The 26,471-nt window shown below is 45.2% G+C and overlaps 1 protein-coding gene and 1 non-coding gene across 4 annotated transcripts in view; both read left to right on the forward strand.

Moving 5' to 3' along the window:
* The first annotated feature begins 1,612 nt into the window (after positions 1-1,612).
* On the forward strand, positions 1,613-1,830 carry LOC144596404 (small nucleolar RNA U3). Its single transcript, XR_013547599.1, has one exon. It is a non-coding gene; the product is annotated as a small nucleolar RNA U3 (small nucleolar RNA).
* A 20,129-nt stretch (positions 1,831-21,959) lies between these two features.
* Positions 21,960-26,471, forward strand: part of znf148 (zinc finger protein 148) — a 43,161-nt gene continuing 38,649 nt past the window's right edge. For 2 of the 3 annotated variants that reach the window (XM_078404175.1, XM_078404177.1), the window contains exons 1-2: positions 21,960-22,151; positions 24,859-24,960. The gene's annotated coding sequence lies outside the window, so the exon portion shown is untranslated. The remainder of the gene's footprint in view (positions 22,152-24,858; positions 24,961-26,471) is intronic. The other variant, XM_078404176.1, reaches the window with a different exon arrangement.

Raw genomic sequence — 26,471 nt, forward strand, 5'->3', positions numbered from 1 at the left:
TCTGTAGTTCAGGAACAAACAGACAAACAAACGAGAGTTTTAATATAAGAAAATAACTGCAGATGCTGGTACAAATCGAAGGTATTTATTCACAAAGTGATGGAGTAACTCAGCAGGTCAGGCAGCATCTCGGGAGAGAAGGAATGGGTGACGTTTCAGGTCGAGACCCTTCTTCAGACTAATGTCAGGGGGGGGCGGGACAAAGGAGTTTTAATATATAGATAATAATAATAATAATAAGCATTTATTTTATATAGCGCCTTATCAGGTGCTCAAAGCGCTTTACAAAAACAATCATAACATAAAAACAAACAGACAAACTATCCTAACGGAAAAGGGGCGAATAAACAACGCCAGCGTCCTCTCACGTCAGGGTCCGGCAGTAGACAACAAAAAGCACAGGACACACAGATACAATTTTTACACAAACAGCCATCACAGTGATTGCTCTAGGCACACCCTCACTGTGATGGAAGGCAAAGAAAAGTCTTATCTCCTCCTCATTTTTCTCCCATGGTGCCACGAGGTGATCGAGGCTCTCAACTTTTTGAAGCCCCCACCGGGCGATGGAAAGTCCCAGGGCCGAGCCGAGCAGGCCGATGAAGGTCCTGAGCCCCCACTGGGCGATGAAAAGTCCCAGGGCCGAGCCGAGCAGGCCGATGAAAGTCCTGAGCCCCCACCGGGCGATGGAAAGTGCTGCGGCCAGGCCACGCAGGGCGATGAAGGGCCTGCGAGCGGGTCGATCGTACCTCGTGCTTCGGGGCGGTCGAAGCTGCTACGGCTGGAGCTCCCAAAAACCGGTCGCCAGCCAGGGACCTGCGAACTCCCGATGTTGTGGTTTGCAGGGCCCACGGCCGAAGCCTCCGAGATGGTAAGTCCAGGCCCTGCGACCGGAGTCTTCAAGGTCGATCCCAGCTGGAGGCCGCCGACTCCACGATGTTAGGCCGTAGCGCGAACGGATATACGACACGGTAAAGGTCGCATCTCCGTTGAGGAAGAGATTAGAAAAAAGGTTTCCCACCCCCCAACCAACCACACATACACAGAGTTAAAAATAGAACAAAACGCACATTAAACGATGACAATAGACAAAAAACAAAAAAAAGACAGAGAGACTGCCGGTGAGCCGCAGCTGCAGAACACAGCCACGTCCCTACTGCCTCAAACTGTTGACTTGGATATTGGCAGCTTAAATTCCCTCATGCAACTACCTAATTTCCCTCCTGCAACACTTCACATGCTATGAATTTGCTACTACATTAGAATCACCATAAGTTGCAGATTGGTTTCATTTATGTGCACCCATTTTATTGATTGCTTGTTTTGCTGACAGATCGGGACCAGGACGTTACTGCAATAGTTGCCAACAAAGAAGCAAACTATTGGCTGATTACTAATTTATGCAAATATAAATTACGCCAGGAATGATAGAGGAACAGAAACTATATTTCTCCATCATTAGTAAGTTTCTAAATGGACGGGAAAAGATTGCTAGAGCTTGTGTTTAATTCCGTTCTGGATTTGATAGAGGGTCGAGGACCTAGGGTTTGGTCGGCCTGACTGATAGGTGTCTTGCTGTGACTGGGGAGCGGCGCGGCGGCAGCTGAACGATAAGGCTATACTTTTAAGGATCATTTCTATAGTCTGTGACTAGAGAAATCGTGTACTAAAGAGTAAGGTCTCACCAACCACGATGAGGAGCTGCAGCGTTCCCTCCTGAGCGCGAAGCGGTCCTCCGGCTTTGTTTTATACAAGTGCTGGTGGATATTGATGACCGTTCCCTGTCCCCATTACGGGGGCTGCGGAGGGAGGAAACGCAGTCTGAGTGGTTGGCCTTCATTATAACGAATAATAGATGAATATTTGTCACTGAGCACCCATTCGTGACACTTAACCTGGTGTTGAACTCAGCTTCTTCTGCTAGTATCTTTTGGTTTGTCTTCCTTTTTAAATGTGTGACCAAGCGCACAATCTATAATAATCTATAATAATATAATACATTTTATTTGTCATATGTTGGCACAGGGTACAATGATATTTGACAAGACAACGGGTCACCTCAGCAGTAATATTCCAAGGATAAATAAGATTTAAAAAATGACATTAGTAAGGTAAAAAGACAATATTAAAAATAATCAACATGTATGATTTGAAATGTGTTTATGAGTTCAGAATCTGATACAAAACTTAAATCTTGTTCTTTTTAAAATACATTTTTAAAATATTTCTAATAATAAACTATACTGAATAAATACATCCAAAACAAAAAGTGTGCAAAAACTCTCCAAGGCATTCTCAACATCCATGTCAGAATATTCACACCCATCATTAAGCAGAACATTTTGAAGAAAGTGAACGGATAATGTTTCAGCTCTAAACACTGTCCGTGCCTGAAGACAACAGACTTGTCCCGATGAGGAGGGGAAATGTGGGCAACTAACGCCCTGGCATAGCAAGACAGCCGCATGGGGGAGAAAGCAACAAGAGTGCAGGATAGTTCCAGGCAAATATACTAGAGGAGCAAGATGGACCACTCGACTCCGAAAACCATAGTTTTTCATGGGTAAATTTCAGTGCCATTTTAGTAAGCAGATTCTGTGTGCTAGACTGGGCAATCAATGTTCACAACTCTCGGCGATTTCTTCGTATATAAAATGTTTGCAAACAATTTTTTTTTGTTCAACTTCTTGGATAAGTTGATAATTGACATTTATAACTATTTCTTGAAGAGTTGTTGCTTCGTTATCTTTAAACTTTGGATGTTACTGATTGAATATTTGCACTAGAGATCCACTCTGTCTGTATCTGGCCTATTGGTCATATTTAATGAACTGTTCTTTGCTTTCTCCGCTAATTTTAATTTCACCTCCACGAGCTTTATCTCGTATTGTTTTATTTTAAAAAGTCATGGAAGCAGAGATTAGGCATTTGCAAACAATAGAACACTACTGTATCCACAATATAATTGAAAATACATTTAACTTAATACTTAGAGCCAAGAACATTTCAATTGGTGAATTGATTAGTTAAAAACCCTTGACAGCCACTAAAATGACCAATGTTGCCTGACGTGGTACAGAAGCATGAATCCAATTCAAATAGACAGAGTGGTGGAGTAAATCACCGGGTCAGGCAGCATCTCTGGAGAAAAAGGATGGGTGATGTTTCAGGTTGGGACCCTTCTTCTGACAAGGGGGGGGGGGGGGGGGGGGGGAAGGTGACAGCTGGTATAAATCAGGACCTGATCTTTTCATTGGTTAGCTGATATGCGAAACAGTACAACTCTGTATATCTCGCACACAAAATGATGTAAATCTTACCATGAATGACAGGAATAAAAAGTGTTATCCTTGTTTATGAAGTTCATTTTTGAATGATTTAAAATTGAAGGGGGTTTGTGCAATATACTGCTAACCCACAAATGTGTCGTTATGAGATATTCACATTTGAAAAATCCATAAATCACAAAAAAACGCACATGGTTGAATTTAAATATGAATTTTTTACAGGTTGTAGGTTAGTGGGTAAGGATCGTGTTAATGCATGTGACTCATTTTTCACAAAAGTGAGGGTTAGCATTATATTGCACCGACATATGTTAAATTCAAAACTAAATTATGGTAGCAATGTACATTATTTGTGTATGCATTACATTTTATTACACTAATATAGAATGAAAAGAATGAAAAAATATCTTGACATGTGTATATATAAATATATATATATATATATATATATGGAGAGAGAGAGATTGAAAGAAAAAGGTTGCTAAACAAATAATTAGAGGAAATCGCAAGAAAGAAACTATATATATAAACATAGCACAAAAAGTAAGGAAATTTGTGTTTGGTAGATTATTTCTTTGTTGTAACAATGCTTCTTGGCAATAAATCTGATACCGTTGGAAAGCCTGTTTATTTCCCTTTTAAATGGTGTCACATTTGTAAGGAACATGCATTTGTGGGATGAGCAGCAGAGCTGAGTATATGGGTTGCGCCCATGAAAAATTTGCCAAATCTTCTCTGCCAATGCCAAACAACTTATTCTGCTGTTGCTATTGACTCTTGTTTTGAGCTTCTGGTACCCCCAGGTGCTGACAATCAGGTGCCTGATTGGCACCTATTTGGCAGCATCTGTGAGCATGGACCCTGCTACAGTGGTCAGTAGGTGTCTGCTCCAAGAATCGGCATGCCACGTTTGACTGATCTGGATAGGGCCCGTGCGATAGGGCAACTTCAAGCTGGTGTTCCGCAAAACCAAGTTGCGGCATTATTTGGAGTGAGCCCTAGTACCATCTCCAAAGTGAAGGCCAAGTTCCATATAACGGGGGATGTCAGAGACAGGCCGCGAAGTGGGCGTCCCAAGAAGACGACACCCGAAGAAGACCGTTTCCTCACCCTGTCAGCACTTAGGAACCATAGGCTGTTTTCTACAGATTTGCAGTCAAGGTTTGCAGGACGATATGGCCGACGGCTCTCTGCCCAGACAATTTGGAACAGACTGCACGCAGCCGATCTCCGGTCTCATAGGGCTGCCAGGAGGCCTGCCATGACTGCCCTTCACCGTCAGGCCCGTTTGCGCTGGTGTCGGCAACACGTGAACTGGAACCTGAACATGTGGAGGAACGTTATGTTCAGCGATGAGTCCAGATTCTGCCTACGGCAGTTGGATCATAGGGTCAAAGTGTGGAGAAGACGCGGAGAACGATATGCTGATTGCTGCACCGATAGAGTAACATCTTTTGGTGGAGGCAGTGTGATGGTGTGGGGCGGCATCTCCCTCACTGGAAAAACAAGGCTTGTCATCATTGGAGGCAATCTCAATGCAGAGAGATATCGAGATGAGATTCTGCAACCAGTGGCAATCTTATATCTCCACAGCCTGGGACCGAACTCTATCCTCCAAGATGACAATGCTCGCCCCCACAGAGCAGGGTTTCTCAGAGACTATCTCCAGAATTTGGGAGTGGAGAGGATGGAATGGCCTGCCAGCAGTCCTGACCTCAACCCCATTGAACACTTGTGGGATTAGCTTGGGCGTGCTGTTCATGCCAGAGTGACCAACACAACCACGTTGGCTGACTTGCGACAAATGCTGGTTGAAGAATGGGATGCCATCCCACAACAGTGTGTGACCAGGCTGGTGACCAGCATGAGGAGGAGGTGCCAGGCTGTTGTGGCTGTGTATGGTTCTTCCACACGCTACTGAGGCTCCTGTTTATTAAATGAATAAATTGTTAAATTGCCAATATGTCTTGTTTCTTCAGACTTCAATCATCCAATCCACCAAACAACACCAAACAAGAGTCAATGGCAGAATAAGCTGTTTGGCATTGGCAGAGATTTGGCAGATTTTTCATGGGCGCAACCCACATACTCAGCTCTGCTGCTCATCCCACAAATGCATGTTCCTTACAAATATGGCACCATTTAAAAGGGAAATAAACAGGCTTTCCAACGGTATAAGATTTATTGCCAAGAAGCATTGTTACAACAAAGAAATAATCTGCCAAACACAAATTTCCTTACTTTTTGTGCTATGTTTATATATATGTGTGTGGGTGTGTATATATATATATGTTTATATATATACATATATATATATATATATGCATATACATAGAAACATAGAAAATAGGTGCAGGAGTAGGCCATTCGGCCCTTCGAGCCTGCACCGCCATTCAATATGATCATGGCTGATACATAAACCATAAAGGTCGAATCGCCTTTATGGTTTATGTACATCATGTGAAAAATAAGATGAAGAGAGAAATAGAGCGCTGCTTTAAATCAAAGTTGCTTCTGATCCATGAGAAGGAACTTTGAGATCTATATATTTTTATCTTGCCTCTCACACAAAAACACACATTCAAATATCTCTCGTTTGTTCCTGAATTACAGCCAAACGGTACACGATAGCAGGACAATTTTAGGCCCACCTTACTCACCGTCATCCCTTTGGTGCTAATGGAAGAAGTTTCATTGAAATCGGTGTTATATTTTTTAAGTTATTCATATTTTAAAGTTTAAATCTATCTCCTAGGGAGGGAGGGAGGGGGAGATGGGAGGGTGAGATGGGAGGGTGAGCGAGGGGGGGAGGGGGAGAGGGGGGAGAGCGGAGTGGGGAGGAGAGGGTGCTGCACCCATGCAGGAGAGGTTTGGGCCCAACGGGTCCACTTGGTGTAATATATATATATGTTAAATTTGTGCAGTGTGTGTTTGAGCAACACTGCACAAAAGAAGGGGCTGGGGAGGGATGGGAAATGGGCAGAAACAGTAAGAAATAATAAAATCAGAGAAATTAAGCAGGGGGAAAACATTTTAAAATAAAAATAACAAACAAATATGAGTTGATAGATGAGATATTTTCTGCATATTATCATCACACATACTGTTCCCCCAAAACACTGATTACACTGCGAGAGGGATAGCGAACAGTGGGTTTTGCTTACTAAAATGGCGGCCGTTCCTCTCCTTTGCGTACTACACTTCAGTATAGGCGATTTCAACGGAGTGGTCGATCTTGTTCCTCTAGTATCTTTGGTTCCAGAGGAGGTTTACAAGAATGATCGCATAAGCTGGGGCAAACTTCTTCCCCAATGGATGATCCTTTGACTAAATCAACATTCAATTTGGAATTATTATTTGAGGCCCAAATTTAGTCGTTTGCACAAAACAAAATGGGTTACAGATATCTTGATCACCGAAGTGCGCCTGTTTCTATTTATGTGTCGGGTTTGTCCATGGGAAAGAGCATCTGCTGACACAGCTCATTTCATGTAAAGTTAGCACCTTCATAGCTAGGATGTTGCTGTGCCAGTGAAAGTAGTCAATATATTCCACTACTGTTCGGCATATGCCCTACAACTCTCACCAACTTCTGCAGATGCACAGTAGCATTGAGCCACAGCTTGCTTTGACCGCTAGAATTTGCAGCGAATTGTGGATGCAGCCCAGACCATCACGCAAACCAACCTCCCTCCCATTGACTCGGTGGATTTGGTGGAGAAAGAATGGTGTCAGTTGGAGGCAGAAAGAAAACGTTTGACATGCTGTATGTGTATTTCTTTGTAATTGTAGTCTGTGTAAGAGTATCCCAGTCTTATGCAAGGGTGATATCTGTGATGTTACATGTTTGATGATGGGCTGGGATTAGTGGAAGATAGGATGCAGGTGTTTAGAATTTGTTAGAGTGAGTTAATTGGCTACAGTTTCCTTTGTTTAGTAGATACTGGTAGCAGAGGTGGTGAGAGTAGGTATTGAGGGGAGTTGGTCTGGGACATCAGAACCAACTGTTGAGCTTCTTGAGGTGTCGTGGGCCTAACTCAACAAACACCAGTGAAGGGAGGTGCCCACTTCATGACCACAATGATATATCTTCATCTTTATGATTAGTTTTTTTTAAAAGAGCTAGTTAACATGTAGGTAGATGTTTTTTTGCATACGGAGTTACTTATTGTTGTTAGCATAAGTTGGTATATTTAGTTAGATAGTTAGATAGTTAGATAGTTAGATAATGCTTTGGGCTTTGAGCGCTTATCCTGGACAAAATAGCACAAGTACTTTGTGTTTTAATTGTAATTTAATTGGTTCATGATGGATGTGTTCTTAACTGGATGTTGTAATTATTGCAGTTTGTCCAGTTGGTAATGCTGTTCCCCTTGTTGACTGTATTGTTGCCTTAACTGTCTGGATTAGAGGGTAGTGGATCGGGGACGCTGGATAAACTGTTCCAAAGTGTCTGAGGCTGATGGGAGACATGATAGAAGTATTAAAAATATTTAGGGGATAGATGGGGTAGAGAGTCGGAGCCTTTATTCCCAGGCTGAAAATGTCACGGACTAGAGGGAATAGACTTGGAAGGAGATGTGGGCGCCTGGGTCACGGCAAGAGGTGATACCGTACAATATGATGATGACAGCTACATGTATACAGAGTGATATTGATCACGTGCAGGCAGAGAGTATTGGTTTAAGCTGGCATCTTGTTCAGCATGATATTTGTTTGCTGAAGGGCCTTGCTTTCTTTTCCTGACAAGAATAGGCCTGTCCCTTGCTATGGGCATTTCAACGGATGATCCTGTTTCTCATTTAATTTCTCTTGGAATCGCTACCCCTCGGGGTGTCCAGTGTGAAGAGGGATGTCAGTAGACTTCAAATCACTAATGCGGCATTAATTTTGTCTTGTGTAACCCCAACAAGTCTATCTGAATATGGTTGTTATGGAGTTGGTACGAAGGTAAGGCCCTGTTTAGCAACTTCTTAGATTCAATGGAGATGAATGTTTGGGAAAGATTAATGACTGTTTATCTGAACTGGTTTCTGCCTCTCTCAACACTTTAGTTTAAAGAGTAGATCCACCACCCCATGCATTAGGGTTATCTCCTTATCATGCACTTTACTCTCTTTTTGCCTCTAGCCTTTGTCACTTACTCCACCCATCTGCTAATCAGCACCTGACAGTATCCACTTATCACTCACCAGGCTTTGCCCTGCTTTCATCTCTTTTCCAGCTTTCTCCCAACTCCATCAGTCTGAAGAAGGATCCCAACCTGAAACATCCTTTACAGTCAGGCGACTGATCCACTAAGTGGTACCCCCAGCACTGGTAATCACCTAGTTATTCCTTGGTTAAAGTAATCCTCGGCAGAATGGAGTTTAATGGTCATGGCTCTTAAACAGCAGTGCAATTTACTAATCCTGCACCTTCCATTCACCTTACTGTAGTTCTTTAGAGTTGGTCTAAATCTATATTTAGTTTGGGTGTGTCTGCATTGAGACAATCTGTTTCCTTTCTGTTTTCATCTCTGAATAATTCATGTTTGTTTCCACCCAGAAACTACACACAAAATGCTGGAGTAACTTAGCGGGACAGGCAGCATCTCTGGAGAGAAGGAATGGGTGACCTTTCAGGTGGAGACTCTTCTTTGAGGGTGTCATGTGCCATGGTTTGGTTTTCTCCAGTTATTTTGAGTAGTCTGTGTGGTCTTGTTTGAGTGCAGGCTTTGATGTCCATGGTATACAGCAACAGGTGGCACAGTCAGAACACTGGATGTAACACCTGCCCTCAACCCCAGCCAGTCCTTTCAGGTGAGGCAGAGGTTCACTTGCACCAACCTCATCTAATGTATCTATTGTTCTTGGTGTGGGCTCCTATATATCAGATAGACCAAGTGCCGACTGGGTGATCATTTTGCTGAACACTCGCACTCAGTCCACCTTGACATACGCAATCTCCTGGTTGCCAAACATTTCAACTCCCCTTCCCATTCCCACACTGACCTTTCTGTCCTGGGCCTTCATTGTCAGACTGAGGCCACATGCAAATTGGAGGAACAGCCCCTCGTATTTAGCTGAGGCAGCTCACAACCCAGCAGTATGAACGTTGATTTCTCTAATTTGAAGTAATCCATGCATTCCCTCTCTCCCCCACCCTAGTCATCCTGCTAGTTCCACTGTTTGGATCCTGTATCCCTTTATCACCTCTTCCCCAGCCAACTATGGGCTCCACCCTTCCTTGGTCATCAGTTGCCAGTTCTGGCCTCTCTACCTCCCCTCCCCTACTTTAAGTCTGAAGAAGGGTTCTGACCCGAAACCTGTTGCTATTTGACCCGTTGAGTTATTCCAGCACTATCGGTATAAACTAGCATCTGTAGTTCACATTCATGTGGTGTTTGGTTTACTGGACTGTTGCTGGGCCAGTTGTTGATTAAGTCGGTGTATTCTGCTACACTGCAGGATTCACTGCTGCAGTCGCACATAATGAGCCTTCGTGGAGATTACGTCTGTAATTACAGCATAACACCACTGGGTGGGAGTGTCGGCCACAAATTGGGACCGTTTGTAGTTACAGCAGTGTACCACTGGGTGGGAGTGTCCACCACAAATTGGGACCGTTTGTAGTTACAGCAGTGTACCACTGGGTGGGAGTGTCCGCCACAAATTGGGACCGTTTGTAGTTACAACAATGCACCACTGGGTGGGAGTGTCCGCCACAAATGGGGACCGTCTGTAATTACAGCAGCCTGCTAAGCACGTCTTTTCCCTAAAGGATCGTGAGTGCCTGGAACGAGCAGCCAGGGATGGTGGTGGAGGCTGATGCATGCAAGATACTCGAGAGGCATATGGATATGGAGGGGTTTTGGGTTGGGACTGCATATCCTCAAGATTTAGGTCAATGTCTGCTGCTATCCTGTAGGAGCCACAACTACAGACAATGGTCTATCCTGGAGCTATTTCTCTAGACACTTGTCCGATGTAGAGTTTTCACATCTGGCACTTTGTTTCCCTTCCCCCCCCTCCCCCCTCCCCCCCACCTCCCCTCCACCTCCCCTCCCCCCTCACCTCCCCTCCCCTCCCCCCTCCACACCTCTTTATTCAAATTGTTTCCAGTTCATACGCCCAAACAAGATCTTTGGAGGCTGCCTAAATTTGAGGGTGTGATGAAGGGTGATGGGATATTTTAAATCATGAAAGTGGTGTTTTAATTAATTTTTTCTGTATAACTTCAAGTCCACATGGATTTGGTCTTTATGGAGATTGGAGATGCACGGCCCCTATTTCTAGCACTCTTTAGTTTAATGGAATTAATGTTTGGGAAAGATTAATGATGGCCCAATTAGTTTTCATAAGTTCTAGGAGCAGAATTGGGCCATTCGGCCCATCAAGTCTACTCTGCCATTCAATCATGGCTGGTCTATCCCTCTTGCCTAACCCCATTCTCCTGTCTTTTCCCCATAATGCCTGACACCTGGACTAATCAAGAATCTATCTCTGCCTTAAAAATATCCATTGACTTGGCCTCCCCAGCCTTCTGTGGCAATGAATCCCACAGATTCACCACCCTCTGACTTAAGGAATTCCTCCTCATCCCCCTCCTAAAAGGACATACTTTAATTCTGAAAAGCTTTCGTTGCGTGCTAACCAGTCAGCAGAAAGACAATTCATGATTACAATCCATTTACAGTGTATAGATACATAATAAGGGAACAATGTTTAGTGCAAGGTAAAGCTGGCAATGTCTGATCAAGGATAGTCTGAGGGTCATCAAAGAGGTAGTGAGTAGGTCAGTATTGCTCTCTGGTTGTGGTAGGATGGTTCATTTGCCTGATAGCAGCTGAGAAGAAGCTGTCCCCGAATTTGGTTGTGTGCGATCTCGCCTTTTGCCCGATGGGAGAGGGGAGAAGAGGGAGTGGACAGTTTGCGACTTGTCCCTGATTATGCTGCTGGCCTTGCCGAGGCAGCACGAGGTATAAATGGAGTCAATGGAAGGGAGGTTGGTTTGTGTGATGGTCTGGGCTGCGTCCACAATCTGCTGCAATTACGCGTTCTTGGATGGAGCTGTTCCCAAACCAAGCTGTGATGCATCCTGATAAAATGCTTTCTATGGTGCATCTGTAAAAGTTGGTGGGAGTTGGAGGGGACATGCCAAACCTCCTATGTCTTCTAATGAAGTCGAGCCGTTGATGTGCTTTCTTGGCCATTGCTTCAGTATGGGTGGTCCAGGAGAAGTTGGTCCAGGAGAAGTCCATCACTATCTCCTTTGTCTTGCTGACATTGAGAGAAAGGTTGTTGTCTCGACACCAGGACACCAGGTTCTCAATCTCCTTCCTGTTCTCCGTCTCATCATTATTTGACATCCGGCCCACAATGGTGGTGTCCTCTGCGAATTGGTGAATTAAATTAGATTTGTACATGGCTCAGAGAGTTGTGGGTGTACAAGGAGTAAAGAAGGGGGCTGAGAACACATCCTTGCAAAGCAGCAGTGATGAGGATTATCGTAGAGGATGATTTGTCCCCTACCTCACTGATTGGGGTCTGTTGGTCAGGAGGTCGAGGATGCAATTGCAGAGATGAGTGCTGTCACCAGGTCCCGCGAGTTCGGTGGTGAGCTTGGATGGTATAATGGTATTAAAGGCAGACCTGTAGTCTATTAATAGGAGTCTGACAAAGGTGTCTCTCTTATCCAGGCGTTCCAGGGATGAATGTGCAAGAAGGAACTGCAGATGCTGGTTTAAACGGAAGATTGACACAAAAGGCTGGAGTAACTCAGCGGGACAGGCAGCATCTCTGGAGAGAAGGAATAGGTGACGATTCGGGTCGAGACCCTTCTTCAGACTGGTTAGGGATTAGGGAAACGCAAGATATAGACGGTGATGTGGAGAGATAAAGAACAATGAATGAAAGATATGAAAAAAGTAACGATGATAAAGGAAACAGACCATTGCAAGTTGTTTGTAGGGTGAAAATGAGAAGCTAGTGTGACTTGGGTGGGGGAGGGATAGAGAGAGAGGGAATGCCAGGGCAACTTGAAGTGAGAGAAATCAATATTCATACCACTGGGCTGTAAGCTACCCAAGTGAAATATGAGATGCTGTTCCTCCAATTTGCGTTTAGCCTCACTCTGACAATGGAGGAGGCCCAGGACAGAAAGGTCTGTGTGGGAATGGGAAGGGGAATTAAAGTGTCCAGCAACCGGGAGATCAGATCGGTTCACACGGGCTGAGCGAAGGTGTTCCTCGAAACGATAGCCCAGTCTGCGTTTGGTCTCGCCGATCAAGAGTTCACATGACAACAGATACAGTAGATGAGGTTGGATGAGGTGCAAGTGAACCTCTACCTAACCTGAAAGGACTGTTGGGGTTCCCGGACAGAGTCGAGGGAGGAGGTACAGGGACAGGTGTTGCATCTCCTGCGGTTGCAGGGGAAGGTACCTGGGGAGGGGGTGGTTTGGGTGGGAAGGGATGATAACCAGGGAGTTGCAATGCCAACACTGATGGAATTGTCTGTGGACCTGCTGTTGTGGTGGGTGAACTGCAGTGGGTCAAGGCCACTGGGTAGACTGGATTTAATAAGTTCCATAGCTAGCCTCTCAAAATGTTTCACGATGGTAGATGTCAAGGCCACTGGACGGGACTAGGAGATGGTGGATGAGTATACTGATGATGGAGAAGCCCCTCTTTCCCTGCATCCCCAATCCAGGTCTGCACATTCCCATCTGATTCGCCCTCCTCTGTCGGCTCATCTCCCAGACATGAGTCCCATCTTCCTCTCTTCCCCTTCCACCCTTGTCTCTCCCTCGGGTTTTCCATTTCAAAGCTCTCCATATTTGACATTTTGTTCCCTTTCACCTTTCACCTTTGACACTTAGTCCATCCATTTGCTCATAACACCTTTGTCTGTCTCCACCTCACACTACCCTCCCCCCCCACTCTTTCTCCCCTGTACTCCATCAGTTTTAAAGCTTCTAAACTCTCATCTGTCTGCTTATTCTATAGATACTGCCTGTCCCATAAGGTCATTAGGAATAGGAGTAGAATTAGGCCATTCGGCCCATCAAGTCTACACTGCCATTCAATCATGGCTGATCTACTCTCCCTCCTAACCCCATTCTCCTGCTTTCTTCCCATAACCTCTGACACCCGTACTAATCTAGAAACTATCTCTGCCTTAAAAATATCCGCTGACAGCCTCCACGGTCTTCTGTGGCAAAGAATTCCACAGATTTACCACCCTCTGACTGAAGAAATTTCTCCTCATCTCCTTCCTGGAAGAACGTCCTTTAATTCTGAGGCTGTGACCTCTAGGTCTCAGTCCTCCCTACACTGTTATTACTTGAGATATCAGCATCTGCAATTTTGTCTCATATAACTAGATGTTACCCTGAATTATAATTGACACCATTGAGTTGAAAATCAATTTGTAAACCCCCTTCTAGTCCTGCACCAAGCATGGTGCTAAACCCAGAACAAATCCCAGTTAATAAAAACTTAGAAAATAGGTGCAGGAGGAGGCCATTTGGCCCTTCGAGCCAGCACCGCCATTCATTGTGATCATGGCTGATCATCCACAATCAGTAACCCGTGCCTGCCTTCTCACCATATCCCTTGATTCCGCTAGCCACTAGAACTCTATCTAACTCTCTTTTAAATTCAGCCATTGAATTGGCCTCCACTGCCCTCTGTGGCAGAGAATTCAGGTGGAATTCCAGGTGGAAAAAGGTTTTTCTCATCTCAGTTTTAAATGACCTCCCCTTTATCCTTGGACTGTGGCCCCTGGTTCTGGACTCTTCCAACATTGGAAACATATTTCCTGCATCTAGCCTGTCCAGTCCTTTTATAATTTTATAGTTGCCTCCTATTAGACTAAAAATGGAGTTCAATAAAGTTTCAAAGGCTGTTTGGTTTTTCATGGTTGGAAGTTTTGGGTTAGGATCATTAGGGTTGAGTTAGAGTTAGGGTTTGTTACTACTTTTAGTTGATAGCCGTTGTATGAAAAACTACTCCCCCACAATGGAAACAGTGAATTAGCCTGTTTGCAGCAAGCAGCATTCATCTCCATACACCTTGAAATAACTTTTCAGTGCAAGGTGCTACAATCAAACCAATGACTCCAGTGGATGCAGTGATGAAAAACATAAGAAAAGGCAGTGTGCATGCAACACGTTGTTACTGGTGAACTCAGTGCGTTTCTCAGCTCATGGCTGCCCCCTTGTGTTGACTGAAAGAAATCTTTGCCTTGCACAGCTTGAAGCAAACAACACTATACAATACAATACAATACAATCTATCTTTATTGTCATTGTACAGGGGTACAACGAGATTGGGAATGTGCCTCCCATACGATGCAATAAATTAATTAGCTAGTCAGTATTAATTTAAACAACCCAATGAAACAAATTGTAACGGTTTTAAAACAGAATAAAGTGCAAGTAGATCTGTGCCGGTTCACTGTGCGATGTGACCATCCGGCTCGGCAGGACCGGTTCATAGCAGCTATGGCCCTGGGGATGAAGCTGTTCCTGAGTCTGGAGGTGCGGGCGTAGAAGGCCTTGTATCGTCTGCCCGATGGTAGAAGTTCAAACAGAGTGTTGCAGGGGTGTGAAGAGTCTTTGTGGATGCTGGTGGCTTTTCTGAGGCATCGTGTGTTGTAGATGCCCTCCAAGGCTGGTAGCTGTGTTCTGATGGTCCTCTGAGCTCTATGGACTACCCGCTGAAGAGCTCTCCTCTCTGACTCTGTGCAGCTGAGATACCACACAGGGATGCCATGTGTTAGGATGCTCTCTATGGTGCAGCGGTAGAATGTCGTCAGCAGCTGTTGGGGTAGACCAGACTTCTTCAGTGTTTTTAGGTAGAACAGTCGTTGCTGTGCCTTCTTGACCAGCGCAGCAGTGTTATTGGACCATGTTAGGTCCATGCTATCTTTTACAGACACAAAATACCAGCTCTGCAACACTAACTTTGAGTTGGTTTTCGCTTGAGTTATATCTTTGGTTTATAGTAACAGGCTACAATAGAGCAAACAACACTATGGGGAATGCATAAAAACTTTAAGAGGATGGCTCATTCACAAAGGCACTCTTAGGAATTCATACATTGCATCTTTTTTAACAAAGTTATCTGTTGTTGTGGCTTAATCTGGAAATCATGACGAGTGTAAATGTATGATTTAGAATGAACAATATAACAATTTGACAATAAGAAATGCAATTAGTCTTTTACCCAGAGTAAGGGAATCAACTACCAGAGGGCAGAGGTTTAAGGTGAGAGGGGAAAAATGGGAACTTGAGGGGCAACTTTTTCACACAGTGGGTTGTGGGTATATGGAGCGAGTTGCCAGAGAAGGTACTTGCAGCAAGTGCCGTGACAACATTTAAACGACATTTGGACAGGTACATGAATAGGAAATGTTTAGAGGGATACGCACCAAACGCTGGTAGATAGGACTATTGTGGATGAGGAATCCTAATGGGCATGGATTAATTGTGTTAAAGGGTCTGTTTCTGTGTTGTATGACAATAAATATGGAAATGCTTTTAATTTTGGTAAAATTGGTTTACATCAGCAGGTTTCAGATGTATAAGTTTTTATTTGCTTTTTATTAAGACTATAGGTGGATTTAATAAAGACATCGATTAAATGAATAATTTTTATTTACTTAGGATGGGTTGGTGCTTTGGTATTTACAAAAATATTCTGTTGTGCGTAAAACATTATGAACTAATTCAAAAAGGTTAAATTCGCACTGGATCTGTGTTTGTGAAAGTATCGTTGCACGCTCAGTACATGGTGTCCACTGACAATAACGCTGAACAGCAGCTGCACCATCAGATGCATGGCAGGGCTGGCTCTGGTAGATGGTGGAGTGTTGCTGGGGAATGGCAGGAATGAGGTGAGTAACTGTATTAGCAGGGAACAAGGGAGCCACAGGCAAGGCAGAGGCAAGGCAGAGCCCTGCCAGGGCCTGAAGATCGATCCTCACCCAAAACATCATCTATCCATGTTCTCCAGAGATGCTGTCTGACCTGCTGAGTTACTCCAGCACTCTGTCCCGATGGTAATAGAAAGTTCCTTTTGCTCACCGTAGTGTTGGCAGAATTAGTAAGCGGCCAGTCTGACTGCCGAAAGAGGCAGAGCGATGAAAGAATTGAGCATGAGCCAGACCTGATTGTTTTTGCAACAGAGGGACGGAGCAGGAAACGTGGTTTATTTGGATGTGGAATGGAGATCTTGCAAGAATGTGGGTGCACCTTTCAGAGAAACATAGAAAATAGGCGCAGGAGGAGGCCATTTGGCCCTTCAAGCCAGCACCGCCATTCATTGTGAATTCAAGAGAGAGCTAGATAGAGCTCTTAAGGATAGCGGAGTCAGGGGGTATGGGGAGAAGGCAGGAACAGGGTACTGATTGAGAATGATCAGCCATGATCACATTGAATGGTGGTGCTGGCTCAAAGGGCCGAATGGCCTCCTCCTGCACCTATTGTCTATTGTGATCATGGCTGATCATCCACAATCAGTAACCCGTGCCTGCCTTCTCCCCATATCCCTTGATTCCGCTTGCCCCTAGAGCTCTATCTAACTCTCTTTTAAATTCATCCAATGAATTGGCCTCCACTGCCCTCTGTGGCAGAGAATTCCACAAATTCACAACTCTCTGGGTGAAAAAGTTTTTTCGCACCTCGGTTTTAAATGGCCTCCCCTTTATTCTCAGACTGTGGCCCCTAGTTCTGGCATGCTGCCACAGAGAGTGGCAGCCTCTTGTCGGCTGAGTTGTGTTTGCATTCTCGGAAGAGTTGAACCTTGTGGATTAGAAGGGCTGACATTCTCTTTGCAGAAACATTCCGTTTGAATTATTACTGTCATTGCTTGGGGATAACACTTGCACCAACTAAGCTCTCCCTCACCCTCACCCTCGGAAGGAACTACTCCAGTGAGAAAGGGGGGCTCTACGAGTAAGGTGTACCCTTTTCTTCCAACTCCAGAACCATTTTAACTTGAAAAATTAAATTGAATACATCACCCTGAAAGTCAATGGTTGGCCAGAGGATTTGAATTGGGTTTTTTTAAATGGTAAAACCATGAATACAATACAATACAATATATCTTTATTATCATTGTACAGGGGTACAACGAGATTGGGAATGTGCCTCCCATACGATGCAATAAATTAATTAGCTGATCAGTATTAATTTAAACAACCCAATGAAACAAATTAGAACAGTTTTAAAACAGAGTAAAGTGCAAGTAAACATAGCACAAAAAGTAAGGAAATTTGTGTTTGGTAGATTATTTCTTTGTTGTAACAATGCTTCTTGGCAATAAATCTTATACCGTTGGAAAGCCTGTTTATTTCCCTTTTAAATGGTGCCACATTTGTAAGGAACATGCATTTGTGGGATGAGCAGCAGAGCTGAGTATATGGGTTGCGCCCATGAAAAATGTGCCAAATCTTCTCTGCCAGTGCTCTCCTTATTGTTTTGAAAAAAATATTGAATGGGTGAGATATTTCACCTTGATTAGTGGCACAGGAAAGTGGGACTAGCTTAGGTGGGACACCTTGTTTGGCATGGGCAAGTTGGGCTGAAGGGCCAGGTTCCATGCTATATGACTCTAATCCTTGTACTTACAGCCTTGAGTATGTTTCCCTGTAAGCCTACATGCTGTGAAGAGTAAGCTTTGTCATGCAGCATGCATTTTGTACCACTATTGCACATGTCAATAGACAATAGACAATAGGTGCAGGAGTAGGCCATTCAGCCCTTCGAGCCAGCACCGCCATTCAATGCGATCATGGCTGATCACTCTCAATCAGTACCCCGTTCCTGCCTTCTCCCCATACCCCCTCACTCCGCTATCCTTAAGAGCTCTATCCAGCTCTCTCTTCAAAGCATCCAACGAACTGGCCTCCACTGCCTTCTGAGGCAGAGAATTCCACACCTTCACCACTCTCTGACTGAAAAAGTTCTTCCTCATCTCCGTTCTAAATGGCCTACCCCTTATTCTTAAACTGTGGCCCCTTGTTCTGGACTCCCCCAACATTGGGAACATGTTTCCTGCCTCTAATGTGTCCAATCCCCTAATTATCTTATATGTTTCAATAAGATCCCCCCTCATCCTTCTAAATTCCAGTGTATACAAGCCCAATCGTTCCAGCCTTTCAACATACGACAGTCCCGCCATTCCGGGAATTAACCTGATGTCCTGATGTCACCTTTGTGTTGGTGTTTGTGCTTTTCTGATATTAGGTTATTCTGGCATGGAGATGCAAACATTCTGAGACGTCAAACACCAGCTGCTGTGTTATTAGCTACAGTGGCACAGCAGTAGATCTGTTGCCTCACAGCACCAGAGATCCGGGTTCGATCCTGACCTCGGGCGCTGTCCGTGTGGAGTTTGAATGCTCTCCCTGTGAATGCGTGGGTTTCCTCTAGGTGCTCCAGTTCCCTCCCACATCTCAAGGACGTGCGCGTTTGTAGGTTAATTGGCCCTCTGTAAATTGCCCTTAAAGTGTAGGGAGTGGATGAGAAAGTGGGATAACATTGAACTTATATGAATGTGTGATCAATGGTCAGTGAGGACTTGGTGGGCTGAAGGCCCTGCTTCCATGTTGTATCTCTGAACTGAACCAAATCTGCTGTCGAACAAGGAATTGCAGACAAAATGTGTACGAAGGAATGCAGATGCTGGCTTATCTCAAAGATATATTGGAGTAACTCAGCCGGTCAGGCAGCATCTCTGGAGAAAAGGAATATGTGACTGAGAGTTGGGGAGAAGGAAGCAAGAGATATAGACGGTACATAGAACAAATGAATGCACAGAGGAGGTGCAGCGATAGAGGGCATTGTAGAACTCTCATTGGAGAAAGGAGAACTTCTTCAAAGTAGGCATACCTTGAGGAGATATCGCAGTGGTGCAGACAAATGTACAGGAAGGAACTGCAGATGCTGGTTTATACCAAAAATACACAACGTGCTGGAACAATGGAATACTTTATTGCCACATGTGACAAGACAGTGAAATTCTTTGTTTGCACCCAAGGTATGTAAATAGCGGTTACACACGCACTGACAAAGTTACGAAGTATCTGCGCTGAGTCCCCACAGTCCATTGTTCTTCTCCCTCCCTCACGGCAGTTCCCCCATACTGGGTCCCCATTGGTCTTCCTCCTTCCCCCCCCCCCCTCACACGGTGGTTCCCCTGCGCCCTCATCGACCGTTGGCTGACCCGCGAGGCTTCACCGGTGCCACGTGGTTGCGCCACCACTGAGGCTCCACTGATCCAGGCACGCTTTGCCGCCCGGCTTCTGCATGGCCTCCCGGGAGGCGTCCGCCGCCGTGGTCTCCTGGGATGCCTGTGGGGGTGGGGCGGGTCTACAGGGTGGGTCTACCGGTCGGTGTTGCGATTCTTCACCAGGCGAGTTGGGCCCATTGGGCGGGCGAGTCCTCGGTCTCTGCAGGCTCCTCGGGATTGGGGGACCTCCTCTGTCCTGGGCTCTGCTAAGTAAACTCCAAGCTGGGCGACTCAGTTTCTGAAGAAGGGTCTCGACCCGAAACGTCACCCATTCCTTCTCTCCTGAGATGCTGCCTGACCTGCTGAGTTACTCCAGCATTTTGTGAATAAACAGTTTCTCAACAATGTCACCACTATTGGTGGCAGAGGAAAGGTTTCCCAAATGGACTGCTGGATGGAATGCAGCATCGATGGTGCTGAAGTACAGATGGTAGGGTTCAGGTTCCTGAACGTCCATGTTTGTTTAGGACCAACCACATTGAACCGATGGCCCATAAAGTACTTGGCACTCAGGAGACTAAGTATCTTTAGCATGTCTCCAGTGCTTCCTACAAACATCTACAAAGCCACTGTAAAAATCATACTGTCGGGTTGCAGCACAGTTTGGTGTGGGAACAGCTCTGTGCAAGGAGTTGTAGATGTGGCCGAGTCATCATACAGACCATTGTCACTATCCACCACTGACTCTATCTACATTTCACGTTGCCTCGGGAACATAATCAAGGTCCTTATTCACTCCAGTCATGCCCCTCTCCCATCAGGCAGAAGATACCAAAGCTTGAAAGCATGAAACCAGATTCAGGAACAGCTTCTTCACTGCTCTTATCAGGTGACTGAATGGTCCTTTTATAAGTCAGTGTAGTCCTGATCTTCCTACCTATCTCATCATGGACCCTGGACTTTGTCTCTGTAACTGTAACGATACAATGCTGTAATCTATATTCTGCACTCTGGTATTTTTTGTTTTGCACGACCTGTTGTACTTGTGCGTGGTCTGATTTTTCTCATGAATTATAAGATTTGACTGGATAGCTGGCAAACAGCTTTTCACGATATCTTGGTACACCTGAAAATAATAAACCAATCTAGTAATCCCATTCTCGAGATCAATGGCTGTGTAGCACTTAAAGATACTATTGATAATTGACAAGAAAAATCTGAGTTGGTAATGGTACATGTTAATTGACCAACAAATTGGCGGCCCCGTGGCGCAGCGGTAGAGTTGCTGCCTTACAGCGAATGCAGCGTCGGAGACTCAGGTTCGATCCTGACCACGGGCGCTGTCTGTACGGAGTTTGTACGTTCTCCCCGTGACCTGCGTGGGTTTTCTCCGAGATCTTCAGTTTCCTCCCACACTCCAAAGACGTACAGGTATGTAGGTTAATTGACTGGGTAAATGTAAAAAATTGTCCCTAGTGGGTGTAGGATAGTGTTAAGGTGCGGGGATCGCTGGGCGGCGTGGACCCAGTGGGCCGAATGGCCTGTTTCTGCGCTGTATCTCTAAATCTAAAAAATCTAAATATTAGGTTCCAAAGATGGACACAGAAAGCTGGAGTAACTCAGCGGGACAGGCAGCATCTCCGGAGAAAAGGTGACGTTTCGGGTTGAGACCCTTCTTCAGACTGTCAGGGGAAGGAGAGATATAGAACAAAGAAATGAAAGATACGCATGATAACGGAAACGGTCTATTGTTAGCTGTGGTCTAGGTGAAAATGAGTACAGACAATGTAACTCAACAAGACAACTTTGAAGCTGGTATGACTTGGGCGGGGGAGGAATGGAGAGAGAGGGGATGCAAGGGTTACTTGAAGTTAGAGAAACCAATCTCCCGTTGCCCCCCCTTCCATTGCCCCCATCATTCTCATCCCCCATACCATAGGGTTGTAAGCTGCCCAAGCGAAATATGAGATGCTGTTTCTCCCATTTGCAGTTGGCCTCGCTCTGACAAGGGAGACCGTTCTGTGTGCACACTGATCTATTCTCTGGCTATCAATGATCTATTCTACATTTCCCTTGACCAGCGTCCCCTTTGAAGAAGGGTATCGAGGTCCCAAAACATCACCCATTGCTTCTCTCCAGAGATGCTGCCTGACCCGCTGAGTTACTCCTGCATTTTGTGTGTTCCCCTTTGATGTCTCGTTTCACACCTTACCCTTCCATATCTCTGTGTCTCCCTCTCCCCCGACTCTCATCCTGAAGATGGGTCCCGACTTGAAAAGCCACCCATTGCTTCTCCCCAGAGACGCTGCCCGTGCCGCTGAGTGACTCCAGCATTGTTGTGTCGGTGACGCAGGGTCGCGCTGCCGTAATGGCGGCCGGCTTTCCCAGACGCCCCCGCGCAGGTGCAAAGCCCCGGCCGGCGTAGCGGGGAGTGCGGCGCATGCGCGCGGGGCTGGGTGGGTAGCGGCCATGATGGCGGCGAGTGGACGAGGAGCGGCGGCGGCCGCAGGAGTGCGGCTCGGCCGGGGGCGGCCGGGGCGCTGCTGCTGCTGCTGCGGCGGCGGCCGGTGAGCGGGGCGGCGAGGCTGGGCTGGCGACGGGCAGCGACCGCATCCGCTCGACTCGGGCCGGCGGCGGAGGCGGCGGTGAGTGTCCTGGAAGCGCGCAGGCCCAAGCGCCACAAAGGGGCGTCGGGAGCGCGCGACCCGGTTCGGGGACGCGCGCGGGGCGGGAGCGCGCAGGTCTGGGGCGGGAGCGCGCAGCGGGGACGCGCGGGGACACGTCTGACGGGTGTCTGGGAACCCGGCAACGTCTGTGATGTCACAATGACCGTGACGCAGCCCAGACACGCAGCACTCATTCCCCCCCTCCTCCCGTTGCCCCCCCCCTCCCGTTGCCCCCTCCTCCCGTTGCCGCCCCCCCCTCCCGTTGCCCCCCCTTCCATTGCCCCCATCATTCTCATCCCCCTATTTTCCCCTCATTCTTATCCCCCTATTTTTCCCTCATTCTTATCCCCCTATTTTTCCCTCATTCTTATCCGCCTCCCATTATCCCCCACATTTCCTCCCCCTTTTTGCACTCCCATTCCACTCCTCACTTCCCCATTCCTTCTCTCTGCACCACCATTCAACTCTCATCCTCCCATTCTCGCCTGTGCCCCTGTTACCCCACTTCATCTCCCCCTTCCCCCATTTATTGGTACTTGAAACTATCTTAAAATGGTTATGCATAAGTATTCAAATATTTATGAAGTGCAATATTTATAATACTGGCAAAATGGGTAAATAATTGCTCACATTTTTAAACGATGGCTAGGTAAGTGGCTACAGTCCGTTATGATACAGGAAGATGGGGCAGTCATATGTTTAAGTATATGGCCTGAAATGTGGCATTCCATAAGTACTCATTTGTTTGAAGGAACTGCAGATGCTGGTTTACACCGAAGATGAACACAAAATGATGGAGTAACTCAGCGGGACGGGCAGCGATTCTGGAGAGAAGGAATGAGTGACGTTTCGGGTCGAGACTTTTCTTCTGAAAAAGAGTCCCGACCCGAAACATCACCCATTCCTTCTAACCAGAGATTCTGCCTGTCCTGAGTTACTCCAGCATTTTGTGTCTACCTTTGGCACTCATTTGTTGTGTATTTGTAAGGAAACAATCAACTTGGTAAAATATCAAATAATGGACAAAATCAAAATTGAATAGTGTGTGATTTAAGGGAAAATTAAATTGTGGATTCATGGCAGATATAATTTAATTCAGGGGCCTGCCTATTGATTCATTTGGGTGTCAACATAGCTAAGTACAATATAAATGGGATGCAGAACATCTTGGGGTTGTTCACAAACTTTTTAAAGGATTTTGCTGAAGACTTAAACAAAATGACATGAAGGACTTTGACATAATTAGCGTTATAATAGAATTGTTAGAAAAAAAAAATATATATATAAGATGTTTAAACCACATCTCCCTGATTGGTCTCAGCTGGGTTCTCAGCATAGGATTTGGCAGAAAGATAAACATCGTCGTTTTGGAGAGGAAGTTAAGAGATTATGGTCAGACCAGAGTGGTTGGGTTCACCTTTGTCACCCGATGGAACAGGTTTAAAGGAATTAGCTAAAATTTGGAACAAAGCATCTTTATTTCCACAGTGGGTTACAATGTCTGCATGAGAAAGCGACAAGCATAGACACAAAATGCTGGAGTAACTCAGCGGGACAGGCAGAGTTACTCCAGCATTTTAACCAGCATCTGTGGTTCCTGCCCACACAAAGAGACAAGCAGAACATTGCAGAGTAGTGGTTGAGTGGGTGAGTGAGACCAAATAGATTTCATTAAAGCCCATCACAATTATCGCAGTCAGGATAGCTGTTTTTAGTGCTGTAATCCATCAACTGATCTCCACTTAGCTGCTAGGGTTGGATGTAATGTGATGGGCCCATGGTAACGAGAGAGGGTGGTATAAACGGAGTCTGCCCTCAATTCAGTGGCGTCCATTACTCCTGATATTATATAAATGTAACATATGATTACAGCACTGTTGCACTCTCCAGGTTATCTGCTTCTTGTTACCGTAGTAACAAATTGTATTCCAAGGGAAAATGACACACATTGTTTATCAAAGACAGTTGCTTCGAGTGATTCTAAATGTTAAGTTCCCGTGCAAATGGGCTCACTGTATGAAACTGTATGATAACCCAAATGAAATAGTTTTATAGTTGTGTAATTCTCAAAATCTTGACAATGATGTGTCATAGTTATACTGTAGTGAAAATGCAAAATCAAATTGCACTTCAACACTATCCTACAGACAGTGAGGTACTTCATCAGTTAATCTATCTTAATCCTTTCATTTGAGGAATGAATGGTCCCATTGCACGTCGAGCAAGGTAAACTTGGTATGTCTGGTTCTTTATTCCAGTTCGGTGACATAACTGCATTGCTGTGTTTGCACTGGTGATGTGTGTCAAGTTCTCATGCCTCTTTGTACAGTTTGTGTACCATGCATTGAACTCGCGTTACTGGTGAACAGATTGGTTCAGTTATTGGGTGAGCTGGGGGTCAAGATTATAAGAATAATGATTAACTAAGATTCAAATGGATGCAAAACCATATTTACTGTTTGGCAATCGGTTTTCCATTTGCATACTGATTTTATTTGACATATTTCAACCTATAACGTTTAGTTTAGAAATACAGCATGCAAATAGTCCCTTTGGCCCACCAAGTCCACGCTCACCATCAATCATCCGTTCACACTATTTCTCTGTCATCACACTTTCTCATCCACTCCCTACACACTTGGGCCTATTTAGAGGCCAATTAACCTACAAACCCGCATGTCTTTAGGATGTGGAAGGAAACCGGAGCACCCAGAGGAAAACCAGGAGAACATGCAGACTCTGTACAGACAGCACACGAGCTCAGGATCAAACCCGGGTCTTTGGCGCTGTGAGTTAGCAGCTCTATAGCTAATTGTTTTAAACTTTATTTGTGGCATTTCAGTTCCCCTTATAGTTGTATGTGTACGTTTCATTGTTTGTAAGGAAATGTTTCCTCTCTCTGAATTATTTGATGTTGTTGGTGTAAGATGTTACGGTAGTGGATACTGTTCATCATCTACCGCCTGATTGATGGTCACTTTTAAGTCTCCACACAATCTCACTGTGTTGTCTGCTTTCGGCACCACTATTATTGGAGTAGCCCAATCACAGCGATCTGGTCTAACTAGCACACCGTTTTGTTTCATCCTTTTGATTTCATCTTTCACCTCACTTTTCAGCAAATATGGCACTGGTTGTGGTTTACAGTAGACAGGTTCCACATCGTGCCGAATTCTGATAATAGACAATAGATGCAGGAGTAGGCCATTCGGCCCTTCGAGCCAGCACCACCATTCAATGTGATCATGGCTGATCATTCACAATCAGTACCCCATTCCTGCCCCCTCCACATACCCCCTGCTGCGCTGGCTCACTCTTTATACCATCGTAGCTGTCCTTGAACATAGCAGGATTTTACTGCAACAACTGATCGACTTGGAATACAGATTTCCAGTTAGTTTGAAAATGCAGAGCCCATTTTTGCCCATCAACGTGGGCCCTATCGACATAGCTCGCAACGACTAATGGCAACTTCAGAGTCTTGCCTTTGTGTTGTGCATCACAAACTATCTGCACGTCTCCAACATTTCTCCAGGGTACATTTTCAGCTGAATGTTTGTTTCTGAGAGAGATGTATTGCTAAGCTTGGATTCATAGGTCTTTGCTTGTAATTGTGCAATCAGCAGCCTTAAGCATAGTAATTTATTGATTGACCTATGTCTGAAAGTCTTCCTTTCAATACCCACCATTCGTAGTGTAGATGCCGTATAGTCCAAGTTGATCATTCTCCGACTAATCTTCAAGGTTGTGAATCCCACACCTTTTCTTTTTGCCGAGCCTTTTGTGCTTTGTCCTGTGATTGTGCTCTGCATGCTGATGTAATATGGCCCTTTTTTGACAGGTTGTGACACTTGGAGTCCTTGAACAGGCACTTAATTGCTTTGTGTTGACCATTGCATCAATAGCATGTATCTGTGCTTTTCCCAGAACTTTGCTGTGAAGGCCTTTTCCTTGTCTTGTCATGCTTGTGTTTTGGAACTGCCTTTTGACTGTTGACAGTGCTGTTGACAGCATGTGTTGGTCGAAACTCATGTACATTTTGAGATGCCATCTCCATGGCCAAAGCATGACAAATCAAAGGTAAGGGCTGGCGTGTTCAGTAATTTTGATTGGATTCACTCATCCAATAATCCACATACAAACCTATCACATAAAGCTCAATCCAGAAATGTCCCAAAATTGCAGTGTAGAGATAACTTCTTTAATGTAATAATGTGCGCACCTCCAGTCTCACCAGACTTCTGGTTTCTTGTGTGAAATTTGTAACTTTCTGCAATCTCTATAGGCTTAGGGTGAAGT

The sequence above is a fragment of the Rhinoraja longicauda genome, chromosome 8 (genome assembly GCF_053455715.1).
Source record: "Rhinoraja longicauda isolate Sanriku21f chromosome 8, sRhiLon1.1, whole genome shotgun sequence".
Lineage (NCBI taxonomy): Eukaryota > Metazoa > Chordata > Chondrichthyes > Rajiformes > Arhynchobatidae > Rhinoraja > Rhinoraja longicauda.